General features: G+C 42.1%; 1 long non-coding RNA gene across 1 annotated transcript in view; it reads left to right on the top strand.

Moving 5' to 3' along the window:
• The window catches only part of LOC143691960 (uncharacterized), a 116,913-nt gene extending 115,053 nt beyond the window's left edge, over window positions 1-1,860 (top strand). Inside the window, exons 3-4 of the long non-coding RNA XR_013179775.1 lie at window positions 927-1,000; window positions 1,685-1,860. This is a non-coding gene — a long non-coding RNA (uncharacterized LOC143691960). The remainder of the gene's footprint in view (window positions 1-926; window positions 1,001-1,684) is intronic.
• Window positions 1,861-13,429: the final 11,569 nt, after the last annotated feature.

Raw genomic sequence — 13,429 nt, 5'->3', positions numbered from 1 at the left:
AAGCCAAACCTGTATTTCTGCCTGTAAAAGTAAGGAGAATATGTTCCCTACAAACAACTTACTTGGGTCTTTCCTACAGCAGGTCTCCTGTACTGATAACCTATTCCAGTTTTTCCCATCAATTTAAGTATTTCTCTGAGGCACAGAGAACTCCAAGATTAAAAGGATGTCCTCTTGGCTTTCTGACCTCTGGTTAGTGGTGACATTCCTCCCCTCCATAGTAACAGGAAAAAAAAAAAAAAGTAAGGGATGGTAACTAAAAAGCTGTTAGAAAGGGAAATGGGATCTTACAGTATCTCTTCAGTATGAAATTATCTTCACTGGTAGTGTTAGGTGATGGAAGAAGTACCCTTTTCTATAATCTGACTTCATTTTTACTCAGTTCCTGTTTTACACAATCATCCTAAAAATGTTTTCAGTTGCCACTGCTTGATGTACCTACACTTGGCATTTTTTAGATCTGCATGTTTATTTCCTTTGCTTTCTAAAAGGATTGGGACAAAAGTAGCAGGGCTAGAGAGTGTTCAACAGGACTCTTTAAGCCTTAGTTACATTCTTGAACAGAAAAAAATGCAGGTACATTTAGGAAATACATATATTCAAAAATATAGAAACCACTGAAACAAGGACAAGGGCAAAGAGAAGGGCAAGGGCCCAAATATATCAGGACCACACTTCTAACTCAGCAAGTGAGGTGTTGTCCAGGAGATGAGGGACATATATTCCATCTCCTGGTGCTCAAGAAATTTGCGCTGTTTGTCTGCATAGATCTCAAAAAAAGTCTTATTGTTAATAATTCTTGAAGCAGAGTCAATGTGTCTTCTTTCTTCTTGGCAACATTTAGTCCCATTGAAATTGCCAATTCTGTTTTATTTTTAGAATTTTTTTTTTTCTACTTACTAACTAGGGTATGGTTCCCTTTTCAGATGCTTCTCTGAGCTTTCAGTTATGGCAAGGAAAAAATTGAAACAGGAAACTTTGACTTTCTCCAAAAACTAAGGTAAATTGAAATGGAAACCATTGCTGAAGAATTATTGTCAAAAGTGTAAAGTCATGATTGTGAGAGGTTCATTTTTTTCTAATCATGATCGTGCTGGGATTACCATCTGAGGAACACCTTCTGGAGCCAGCAGTTGATTTGTTTCAACAATTAGGACCAGTTCTTTTATGATGCTCTTTTGCTTAACAAAGAACATACTTTGCATTTGTGAACCTCATTCACTACTGATCTTCCAGTAAATAGTATGAAAATAGCTGGTTTAGGTTCCTTTTGTGGATTTTTTCTTTTCTTTTATTGTTTTTTTTGGGATTTTATTGGTGAGTATTAACTTTGCAAACGTGTAGGTCACTACAGACTTTTACAATAACTAACTAAGGGCTCTTGTTTCTTGGGGCCTGAGGACAAATACATAATTTTTGCATGGGTTTCAGTGTTTTTCCCCCTTGGGAGGGCTGTTTCATTATTTGTTTAGCATCAGTAAAGTTGTTGGGGACATACTATACATTTCTTTGACAGTCTGTGTTAAACTAGTTCTTTTCCTCATGAACATCTTGTTTGTCAACTTGGGAAGTCACTGTTTAAATTCCACTTGAATGGAATATGCTGTTATGCAAGTGCTAGAAGATGAAAGAAATTAAGCACAAAAAGTTCACCTCACATTACTGTCTTTGTTATTTTTGACAGAAAGCCAGGTGAGAAGCCAGGAAAGAGGAGCTGACATCTAGATTCCATTGGTGGGGAAGTTCAGTACACAGATAATGATAGTTTCAACGTTGCATCTGCAGTAAAGACCAATGTTGAAGGGTAGCTGCACATGTGAAATGTTGACAGTGTTCTGCATTCCCTGCACAAAATGAATGGTCAGAATAGGAAGCATTACAAATGAGGTAATGTGTTTTTGAAGTACAATGCTATTTTAAAAGAAATACTGACCTCATAGTCTTGGAAATGCTGGAGATGGATTAGTTATGAAAAAAAGAGTCTTTTACCTTTGTCTGTCTAGTAAGAATCCAGTATTTATGAACAGAGACTGAAAGCTTATTAATTTCTGAACTATTTCGTAAGACTTACGTGAGGACAAGCAATGGACCCAGAATCTGGATTGAAAGGGATCTCTTGAGGTCATCTGGTACAAATCTCAGTCAAGACAGAAACAACTTCAAAGTTCCATTAGAATGATCATAACCTTGTCTGGTATCTCTAGCAATGGGCATTCCAGAGTTTCTTTGGTATATCTATTTTTGTGTGTAACAAACCTCATTGTAAAAATGTGCTTAGCTTCTACCTGACATGCAGTTCCTCTGGGAGAGTCACATGCTAATTCTCATCAGGAAGGTCAATATTTAACATGCAAAGAGGCTGACTTCTCTTGCTTTCTTATCAGATTAATGATAATGCCAGTGGACCACACTCTGGCTTTTCCCATGTAATTAAGTTCTGTTGAGTTTTTCAAAAGCTGCTCTTCTTTCCTTGAATATTCAGTTATCTTGGGGGAGGGATGGGGCAAGGGGGAATGAGAACAGAGAGGGAGAAGACATTTTTTGCTTTTCTTCCCTTGCTGATTGCCTAATAAAAAAAACCAATGTCTAGGAAAATAAAGTTCTCACATATGAACAAAATATCTCTTATCTCTAGAAGAGAATCTATCCCACCAAAAAAATTCATCTCTGTTTTGAAACCTTTAATGAAAAGTACCCTAAGGGAAAAGTTTTCTTTCATTTCATTTAAGAATCGCACATTTTATCATTTGAGTATCCGTCGGTCATATTAAAATTCAGACAAATATCTGCATATTTTAAATGTCTGCCTGAATACCGAGATCATTTGTCAATGTCCTCACTGAATTGTTAGTCAGACTGTTGTGCACATTATTTGAGACAGCAAATGAACTGTTTGGGTTGCTATGGTTACAGCTATGGAGAAGATAAATTTCTGCAGCTACTATCTTTCTTGAGGGGCTGGGGCGGAGAAAGATAATTGAAAAACTAAAAGTTAATCTGACACATTAGGGCAGGGTCAGAATTGCAACAAAGCTTTATGTGTGCACTTTGTTATAAATGTGGAAGGAACAATATATCCATAAAAGTAAATAAATATTGATGGATGCTTCCATTACATTCCCTTTCTCTAAATTTATGCTGCAATTTGTACCAGTCAGGTAGCAGTGATTGGGATTGTTCAACCAGCAGGAATTGTTAATTTGGACAGTTATCTGATTTAGAACATCATGATGAGGTGATAATTTCCTCCAAAATTACCGCTAACATTTTGGGTTCATGGAAAAGCCAAATCACAGAATCATTTAGGTTGGAAGGGATCTTAAGATCATCTATTCTATCTACCTGCTATAGCAAGGTCACCTACCACATTTTATCCAGCACTGTGTCCAGTCAGATTTTCTGTGTCACCAAAGATGGAGATGACCTCTCAGAAAAAGGGTTTCCTTGTGTTTACACTGAATTTACTATTTTTTAATTTGTGCTCATTGCTGTTTGTTCTTTGCACACCATTGAAAATGTTTAGTTCTGTTTTCCTCATTCTCTCCTGCCAGATAGTAATAATAAGATGCTCCTTGAGACTTTTCCACAGGCTAAACACTTGTAGCAGTCTTCACATATGACAAATGCTCCAGTCATTTCATCATCTTTGTTACCCTGAGGTGGATATGCTCTGTGAAGTCTGTGTCCTGCTTGAAGTTCAGAGCCCACACTAGACACAGCATTCCAGACATTTTCTCATCAGTACTGATCAGAAGGGAGGGATCATCTCTGCTGAAAGGGCTGGCAATGCCCTTTTTAACATACCTTATAGGATACTATTCTCCTATTTTGCTGTAAGGGTGCACCACTGGTTCATGGTTAATGAGGTGTCTTGCAAGACCCAGGGTCTTTCCCTGCAAAACTCCTTTTCAGCCAGGTGATCTCTCAGCTGAATGAGGGACTAAATACCCTGTTTATTTATTTGCAAGGCAGGATTTTGCCCTTCCATTTGTTAAACACGACATCCTTCTATGCCAAAGTGTCCAACCTGCGATGAATGCTTTGAATGGCAGCACAATCACATCACTTATGAGCAGCTTTTCCCAGTTCTACACCATTTTAAAACTCCCTGAAGGGTACACTCTCTTTCTTATACCAATTACAAATGAAGATGTTAAACAATAATGAAAAGTGCTGCTTGACTAACATGATCTCTTTTTACAACAAGGTGACCCTCTTACCAGATGCAGGAAAAGCTGAGAGGAATGTTTCTACCTGGACTTCAATAAAGCCTTTGGTGCTCTCTCCCACAGCACTCCTGGAGAAGCTGGAGCTGCTGAAGCAATTTCACCTCATCATAGTAAGCTATTAGGTTCTATAAGCATTATTTCACTTTGTAAATCCATGCCGGCTTATTCAAATCTCCTGCCCTTCTTTCATGGAAATGTCTTCCAGATGCAATTGAAATAAAACACATTGATCTGTATTTTCTAGATACTCCCTTGGCCTTCTTGAATATAGGAATGTTCTTTCCTCTCTTCCAGTCTTCTGCAACCTCTCCCAGTTGCTATGACTGCTCAAAGATAATCAACAGTGGCATCACAACGATGTCAGCCAGCTTCCTCAGCACTTGTGATGCCAAGTGTCAGGGGCCATGTGTGGGAGTTCAATTGGCTGGGATGGATGGTGAGCTAACCTTTGTTAAGAACAAAGGCATCTACTTAAGGTCTTGGGAAGCAGGATATCAAGAAAGGAAACATCTAGTTGGGTTATGGCGAGGAGAACAAGGTTGTGGGTATAGTTATGTTAATGCTGTTGTGCCATATAAGGTTATGTTCTGAGTTCTTGTTTATGATTGGTTAACAGTGTTTTACATATAAGGCAATGCTCTTAGTTCTCGTTGATGATTGCTTCCCTGCCCTCGGATCAACTGTTATGTATTGTTGTGTTTCCCACATTTTGTGGTCTTTGGAGGACACCCTGTACTGTGCACAGCTTCTTTCCTTTGTTGTTTTCCTTGTTATTAAAGCTTTTTACTTTTCTGGGCTACTCTGTCATACCTGTCCCTGTTTATTTCTTTCTCCACAAACCCTGGCTGAGCCACTCATGATGTTGTGATGCTGACGTGACAGCCAGGGACTTCTCTATGTCATTTAAGTGCTCTCTAGCCTGGTGCTACTGCACTGAGAGCCAGTCTTCCACACTTTCCTTCTGCTGTCTGAGCCATGCATTTCCTTATGGCTAGTTTTACTGGTAAAGGCTCAGGCAAAAAGGCACTAAACCCATTTCCACCTCCTCCCCACTCCTCACACATGGTAGGCTGAGAGCAGGCTTCTTCTTTTCATAGTTTTTTCCACTGTTTCTTAAAAGCTTCATATTATGATCTTTCTTAGGTCCTAGTATCCTTTCCTTAAGTGATAAAAATATAAAAAAGCCTAGTGTACTCAAGTTCTTCAAAAAACCAGTTTTGGCATATGTGAGACATTAAATTTGATATTAATACCTCATCTAAACTGCCAAATTCAGGCATGTCCCATTGTTGTCTAATTTATAAGTTGGCCACATTAGTTCTGAGTGTCTGATCAATTTGGGTTTTGAAAGCAATGAATTTTTGCCTGTTAATCTTTCCCAATTTTTCAATATTAAGCTTAAAGGGGAATCTCTAGGTATTTGTGTTGTATCTTCACATGAGAAGTCTCACCCCATTGTCCACGAAACAGGGAAAAAACCCACAAAATTTAAATGAAGTGACCTAAAGGCTAACAGTAATAATCAGGGAGAGAGAGAGAACAAGGACTGTCGAGTTATGAGTGGGTCTTGCATCTTCAAAGAGACAGGAGCAGTTGTTGGTTGTTGTAAAGTTGTTTATTGAATGAATACATCAGCCTTGAAGGCAAAGAGTTGAAAGTATTAAAATCTGTGCTAAAAGCTTTCTGGCATAGAGTCTCGATGTTCCAAGCAGAACCAGCAGAAGCAGTAGCTGCTGGCAGAAGCTACTACCACCACTTTGCACTCCAATACAGGGGATTTTACTCATAAATCATCCCATCAGCTAAAAACAGTATTCTAAAGCATTCTTCCTACACCTATCCGAGATTAATTCTAATGTGAGAAAGTAATGTTGGTTCTTACACAAAATCTATGTGTACAGTTCAATCTGTTCATGCAAATAGTTCTATCTGGTCTACCTAGAAATGCAAGCAATGTTCTGTTTTCATTATATCTGGAGCTAAGTTAATTTTGTGAAAGGTAACACTACTGAACTTTAAATTAGGCTTTAGGGCTTTTTACTAGTTCACACAGTCTCTTAAGGCACTCAAGATACATTTCTACTTACTTAAAACTAAACTTACACTCCTACTTCATGTTTGTGTGGCATATATTTCAGTTTCTCTAAAGGTTCTAATTAATCCCTGCATCCCTTTCTCTCTCTGAGGGACTCAGGGAGGCTTCAATTTCATGCATTGCAGCAAAGGACCACACAGGATTCCAACTCACAAACCTCTGGACCAGCAGGGTGGGGCCTAAGTCACTTTGCCACCACTGGCTCCAGACCAAAATTTGCCACTGCAGTAATAAAACTCCACTCTTTCAGGGGGCATTCACCCCCTACTTTATGAGCAAATGGGGGTAATGACAAACAAACAAGAAACCTCCCCCTTGGATCCTTCAGATCCTTCCACACACCAAACAAAATGAATGATCTCTTAACGCTAAACCTAGGTGCTAACAACAAAACACTGCTTTTAACTTGCTTACTCAGGTGCCTTTGTGTTAGATGTGGAGGATTCTTGGGCTCTGACACCCCCTGGACTGTGGCCACTGCCCCCCCCTGAAGTGCTGACAGTGGGGGGAAAGAGCAACTGGGTCTTCCTCAGTCCAGAGGATATTCTAGAAGTCTCCTTTTCCCATCTGGGTCACCAGAAACTGATGCCTGTTTTGGGCCTACCTAAAAACAGAGGTCAGACAAAATTAAGGGAGTAAAAAATGGTTATATTTATTGAAAGGTCTTCAGGTACACCTTGGGCAGACAGAGCCTCCCAGGGGCTATACCCAAAATGGACAATGGGTCATGACTTTTAACACTTTTCTAAGTTTGGTCCATTTGGATATTGGGGATTAATCTTCCAATTACAGCTTCAGGTAATTAAGTCATTTTACTCCAAGTTTATCCCCCCCCCCCCCCACCAACTCACTTCATTTACACTTCTGAGACAGTAAGGTGTCCTTGATTCCCAGGCCTACAGAGTAACTGTTTTCTCTGACCAAAATGGGAAGCCAGTAGCTGGCACTGTATATGGAGTTTAGAGTTATACACTAAAAAATTACAAATATATGAAAAATATAAAACATAATATCCTAAGGCATCAAATAACTTGACCTCTTTATTTCTCATAAATTCTCCTGCTGCCTTCAGCAGCAGTCCGACTTTTTTCTGAGTCTTCCTTTTGCTGTTCATGGACATGTGGAAGAAGCCTTTCTTGTTGTCCTTCACATCCCTTGCCAGATTCAATGCTAGCTGGCTACAAAGGTCAAGGCAGCCTTTCTAACTCTATTGCTGCAATATCAGATAGAAACTCTTCTTGGGTCATGTATCTTTGATTTCATACCTTGTGAAGTTCCTTTTTATGTTATGAGTTCAGTTAGGAGCTTTTTGCTCATGTTGGCATGCTTCTTCACAGAATCACAGAATTATCAAGGTTGGAAAAGGCCATGGAGATCATCAAGTCCAACCTATGACTAAACACCACCTTATCAACTATACCATGGCACTAAGTGCCACATCCAGTCTGTTTTTTAATATCTCCAGGGATGGTGACTCCACCACCTCCCTGTGCAGCTCATTCTAGTGCCCAACTACTCTTTCTATAAAGAATATTTTTATAATGTTTAGTCTAAGCTTGTCCTGGCACAGCTTAAGGCCATGTACTCTAGTCCTGTTGTTGGTTGCTTGGGAGAAGGGACCGACCCCCACTTGACTACAGCCTCCTTTCAGGGAGAGAGTGATGAAGTCTTCCCTAACCATCACTTCCAGGCTAAACAATCCCAGCTCCCTCAGCCACTCTTATTAGGGCTTGGGTTCTAGACCCCTCATCAGGCTTGTTGCCCTCCTCTGGACATGTTTGAGCATGTCAGCATCCTTTCTAAACTGAGGGACCCAGAACTGGACACAGCACTCCAGGTGTGGCCCCACCAGTGCCGAATACAGGGGGACAGTCAGACAGTCACTATCCTTGTCCTGCTGGCCACACTATTGCTGGCACAGGCCAGGATGCCATTGGCCTTCTTGGACACCTGGGCACTGCTGGCTCATGTTCAGTTGCTGTCACCAGCACCCCCAGGTCCTTTTCATCCTGGTTGCTGTGCAGCCAACCCGTCCCCAGCTTGGAGCACTTCCTGGGGTTGTGGTGGGCCAAGTTCAAGACCTGGCACTTGCGCTTATTAAACTTTGTATTGTTGGACTCGGCCCATCAATCCAGCTTGTCTGTGTCCTTCTGCAGAGCCTTCCCACCTTACAACAGATCAGTGCCAGATCCCTGCTTGGTGTCATTTGCAAATTTGCTGCTGGTGAACTCAATCCCCTCACCCAGGTCATCAATGTAGTTGTTAAACAGGACTGGACCCAACACAAATCCCTGGGGGACACCACTGGTGACCCTACTGGATGTGATACCTGGATGCAGAACCATTCACCTCCACCCTCTGGGCCCAGCCATCCAGCCAGTTCTGAACCCAGCACAGAGTGCTCCTGTCCAAGCCATGGGCTGCCAGCTTTTCCAGCAGTGTGCTGTGGGAGATGGTGTCAAAGGCCTTGCTGAAATACAGGTAGACAACATCCCAACATCCACAGCCTTTTCTGCATCCACCAGGCAGGTTACCTGGTCATAAAAGGAGATCAAGTTGGCCAGGCAGGACCTGCCCCTCCTAAATCCTGGCTGGGTCTGAGCCCTTGGCCATCCTGTAGGTGCCGTGTGATGGCACTCAAGATGATCTGTTCCATAACCTTGCCCAGCACTGAGCTGAGGCTGACTGCCCTGTAGTTTCCCAGATCCATCTTTTGGCCCTTTTTGTTTCCCAGATCCTTCTTCTGGCCTTTTTTGTGGATGGGTGTCACACTGGCCACCTTTCAGTCATCTGGGACATCCCCAGTGAGCCAGGACTGATGACAGATGATGGAAAGTGGCTTGGTGAGCTCTTTGGCCAGCTTCCTCATCACCCTAGGATGGATCCCATAGACTTATGAGATCTAAATGACTCAACAGATCTCTAATCTACTCCCGCCTGGATTCTGGGGGTTTATTCTTCTCCCTGACTCCATAAACAAGGTCAGGAGGCCCATTGTCCTAAGGAAAACCCGTCTTACTGTTGAAAACTGAGGCAAAGATGTCAAGAACCTCTGCCTTTTCCTCATCTTTAGTCACTAAATTCCCTCCCGCATCCAACAAAGAGTAGAGGTTGTCCTTGCCCTCCTTTTGCCATTAATGTATTAATAAAAACATTTTTTATTATCCTTCAGAGAAGTGGTCAGATTAAGGTCTAATTGGACTTTTGCCTCTCTAACTTTTTTTCCTACATGACCTAGTAACATTCTTAAACGTTTCCTGACTTACCTGCCCCTCTTTCCAAAGGTTATAAGGTCTCTTTGTTTCCTTCAGTTCCTTCAAAACCTCCTTGCCCATCCAGGCTTGTCATCCTTCCTATTGGCTCATCTTTTGGCACATAGAGACTCTCTGTTCCTGCACCTTCAAGATTTTTTTCTTGACGTATGTCCAGCCTTCTTTAATCCCTTTGTTTTTAAGAGCTATTTCCCAAGATACTCTCCAAATCAGTCTCTTAAATAGGCTGAAGTCCACCCTCTGGAAGTCCAGAGTGGAAGTTTTGTTGATATCCCTCCTTGTTTCACCGAATATTGGGAACACTATTATTTCATGGTCACTGTATCCCAGGCAGCCTCTGACCACCACATGTCCACCAGACCTTCTCTGTTTGTAAACTGCCAGTCTAGCAGAAGCCTAGCCCAGGTAGGCTTTCTCACCAGCTGTGTCAAGATGTTGTCCTCCATACAGTCTAAGAATCTCCTAGATTGCCTCTTCTCTGCTGTGTTGAGTTCCCAGCTGATAACTGGTTAAAGTATCCCACAACAACAAGGGCTGGTGATCTTGAAACATCCTCCAGCTGTTCATACAATAATTCATCCACTTCTTCATCCTGGTTGGGTGATCTATAACAGACTCCCACCAGGATGTTGGTCTTGTTGGCCTTCCTACTGATTCCCACCCATAGGCACTTGACCTTATCATCATTAATTTCAAATTCCATGGTGTTGAGAGCTTCCATAATATACACAGACACACCCCTACCTCTGCTACTTCACCTGTCCCTTCTGAGGATCTAGCCACCCATTTCAGCCCTCCAGTCATGTGAGCCATCCCACCATGTTTCTGTGATGGTGACCATGCCATAGCTTCCCTGTTGTAGCTTGGCTTCCAGCTATTTATCCGTGCTGCATGCATTAGTGTACATGCACTTCAGCTGGACTGCTGATTTCACCCCTGACTCTGGCTCTCAATCAGCCCTGCCTGCTCACAGGCTAGAATCCTTTTGTCCTTGTTAGATAGATGGAACTTATCTGACTCTGGCAAGCCAGGTGCCATAAAAGTTGCCCCATGATCAAAGAACCCAAAATTCCACTGATGGCACCAGCCCTTAAGGCATTTGTTACTCATGTATTAATCAGCGATTCATTAATCATTTATTTCATGATTCATCCCTGCCAATGAAGGGACTGAGCAGAGCACCACCTGTGCTCCTGCCCCATCAACCTATTGACCCAGAGCCTTGAAATTCTTTTTAATTGCCATGGTGCCCTTCTTGTCAACCTCATCATAGCCAGCCTGGACAATCAGCAGTGAAGCAATAATCAGAAATGAAGCATTAATCAGAGGGCTGGATAAGCTCAGGGAATCTACTGGTGATTTTCTGTACTTGGGCCCCAGGCAGGCAGCAGACTTCCCTGTGGGATGGGGCCAGTTGTTATACAGGGCCCTCTGTTCCCCTCAGAATGGAGTCACCTACTAGCACTACGCTTTTCTTTTTAATACAAAAGGTTGTGATCCATCTGACAGATGAAGTTTAATGGGGAGACTCGCCAGGTGGGTTGTTTTCTTTGATATCTTCTTCCTGAACCTCCAGGGCCTTGTACCTATTTTGAAGCAGCACCTGAGAAGGTGGTGGAGGTCAGGAGGTAATTTTATTAACTCCCTGGGTGGGGACCTGTTTCCAGTCCTCCACATCTGCTAGGTCTTCTACTGCATGATGATTAGAGGCGTGAAGCTTATTTAAATCCTGGTGAGCTTTTCTCAGGGATGGAAGGGTGTAACTCTACCAGCCTATTTCCCTTTCACTTTCCCTAATACTCCTTAATCTTTCTACTTCTTCCTTAAGATCAGCCACCAGACAGAGCAGATTGTTTACCTGCTTACACCATGTGTAGGTGTCTTTTCCTCTGGTACTACCACCAGGCTCAGGAGCATTCTGTTTGTGTTAGCACACTTTTACTAGCAATGGCTTTTGATTGTTTGAAAACCATTGCTAGGAAAAAAAAAAGTAAAAAAATGACGCAACATAATCCACTATCAGGAATGTGGCTGCAACCCTGCCTGCTTGCCCTGCCTGCTCGAACTGCCATGTAAGCTGCTGTGCCCTGCCTTTGTATGCATGTCACACCCCTATTCATCATGTTCCAGGTCACTCACACTCCCCATGACCTTTTCTGAATTGTCTGTAATGGCCTGAAGATGGCCCTTCCCTTTACCTGAATGGCTGACAAGAGGACCTCCTTTTCTTGATTCTGCAGCTGCTGGGAGCTTGAGGGGGTTATCCTTGAATATCAACAAGATCTCACAGACCTGCCTTCTTTCCAGGGCTGCATCCCATTAAATTTTCCAGGCAGAAAATGTTGAAGCTTTGTTTCCTGAGGTCCAGGATTGTGGTCCTACTTTTGCTTTGCTATCTTCTTTTAAATACTGAGCTCTGCTACATCATCCTAGCTGTAGTCACAGGTCATGCTAACTTTCACATCTCTGACCATTTCTTCCTTGTTCAGGGTCTAGCCATACTTGTTGTCCTGGATTGCCAAGCAAATTGTATTCTATTTACCATCTGTATGGCAGGTGTCTTCTGTTAAGTGGGCAGTTTTCCTTATCTCTTCCACAACCACTCCTCTCTTCAGGGAGACATCTGCTGATAACAGGCTATTGAATGTCACTGATAAGAGCTACAGCATCCCACTGTAAGATGCTCCACCCAGAGGGAGGAGCCAAGCATTCTTACCCAGATATAATCTTGAGATTCTGGAATACCAGCTGGGCTTCTCCATTGAATTTCCCAGAGGAGCAGCTGCCTCTTCCACTGGATCTTCAGAGGAAGACTACACCCTTTCTACAGGATCCCTGCTCCAATAGAACCACACCTGACACTCCAGGAGGACTGCAGCCACAATTCCAGTTGGACTGCTACCAACACCCCGACCAAAAGGTGTCAGGTTGTATTCTGACTCTGTTAGTTTTGTTTTGGTTTACTGTGTTGTTTATTTTATCTTTTTATTTTCTTCCCTAATAAAGAACTGTTATTCCTGCTCCCAAATTTTTGCCTGAGAGCCCTTTAATTTCAAATTTATAACAATTTGGAGGGAGGGGGTTTACATTTTTCCATTTCAGGGGAGGCTCCTGCCTTCCTTATCAGACAACTGTCTTCCAAACTAAGACACTTGTCTATGTGTAAGCAACTCTGTAAAGTGGTTTCAAGTCAGTGTGTGGTATCAGCTCAAGAAAGCAGAGTCCAGACCTATCCTTTCACTGCGAGGTGTCCTAAGAAGCATATTCTATCCCCCAACTTCATTGAAGCAAGAGAGGCAGCAAGGCAAACATTCAGTTTGTCTCTAATATAGTTTTCATTTAAGGAGTATCTTTCTGCGACATGGGAACCGTGTAAAACCATTTAGAATGAAAAAAGTCTTGAAAACACTTGTGCTGCTTTCTAAGAGTTTTCTGCTATAAACTATGTGCTGGCTCTAGCCAAAATGCTCATATTAGACTGCATATAGTCTAAATGGAACTTCTTCCATTAAAATATTTTACACTCCTGCTAGCAGGTACCTCAGGTTTTCCAGAACCACAGCTATGGGAAGAAGCAAGCTAATAGGATCTTCCAAATCCTGCTGTGTGTTTTATTTTCATTCAGTCCAGAAGGAAGTCACACTGATCTCCTTAGCCATCCAGCACACTATTTCTAGGGACAGTATTCAGCAAATCTTTAATATATAATTTGTCTATGGAGTTTGACAGTCTGGTATTATTATTAGTCTAGCATGGAACCAGAAGTACCTCGACTACTTTCCTTGATTACATATATGAATAAAAGTGTCTTTCTTGTCTACTCGCTTAACTTA

The sequence above is a fragment of the Agelaius phoeniceus genome, chromosome Z (assembly GCF_051311805.1).
Source record: "Agelaius phoeniceus isolate bAgePho1 chromosome Z, bAgePho1.hap1, whole genome shotgun sequence".
Classification (NCBI taxonomy): domain Eukaryota; kingdom Metazoa; phylum Chordata; class Aves; order Passeriformes; family Icteridae; genus Agelaius; species Agelaius phoeniceus.
Note: the sequence above shows the minus strand (reverse complement) of the source record. Positions and strands in the feature narration are given on the sequence as shown.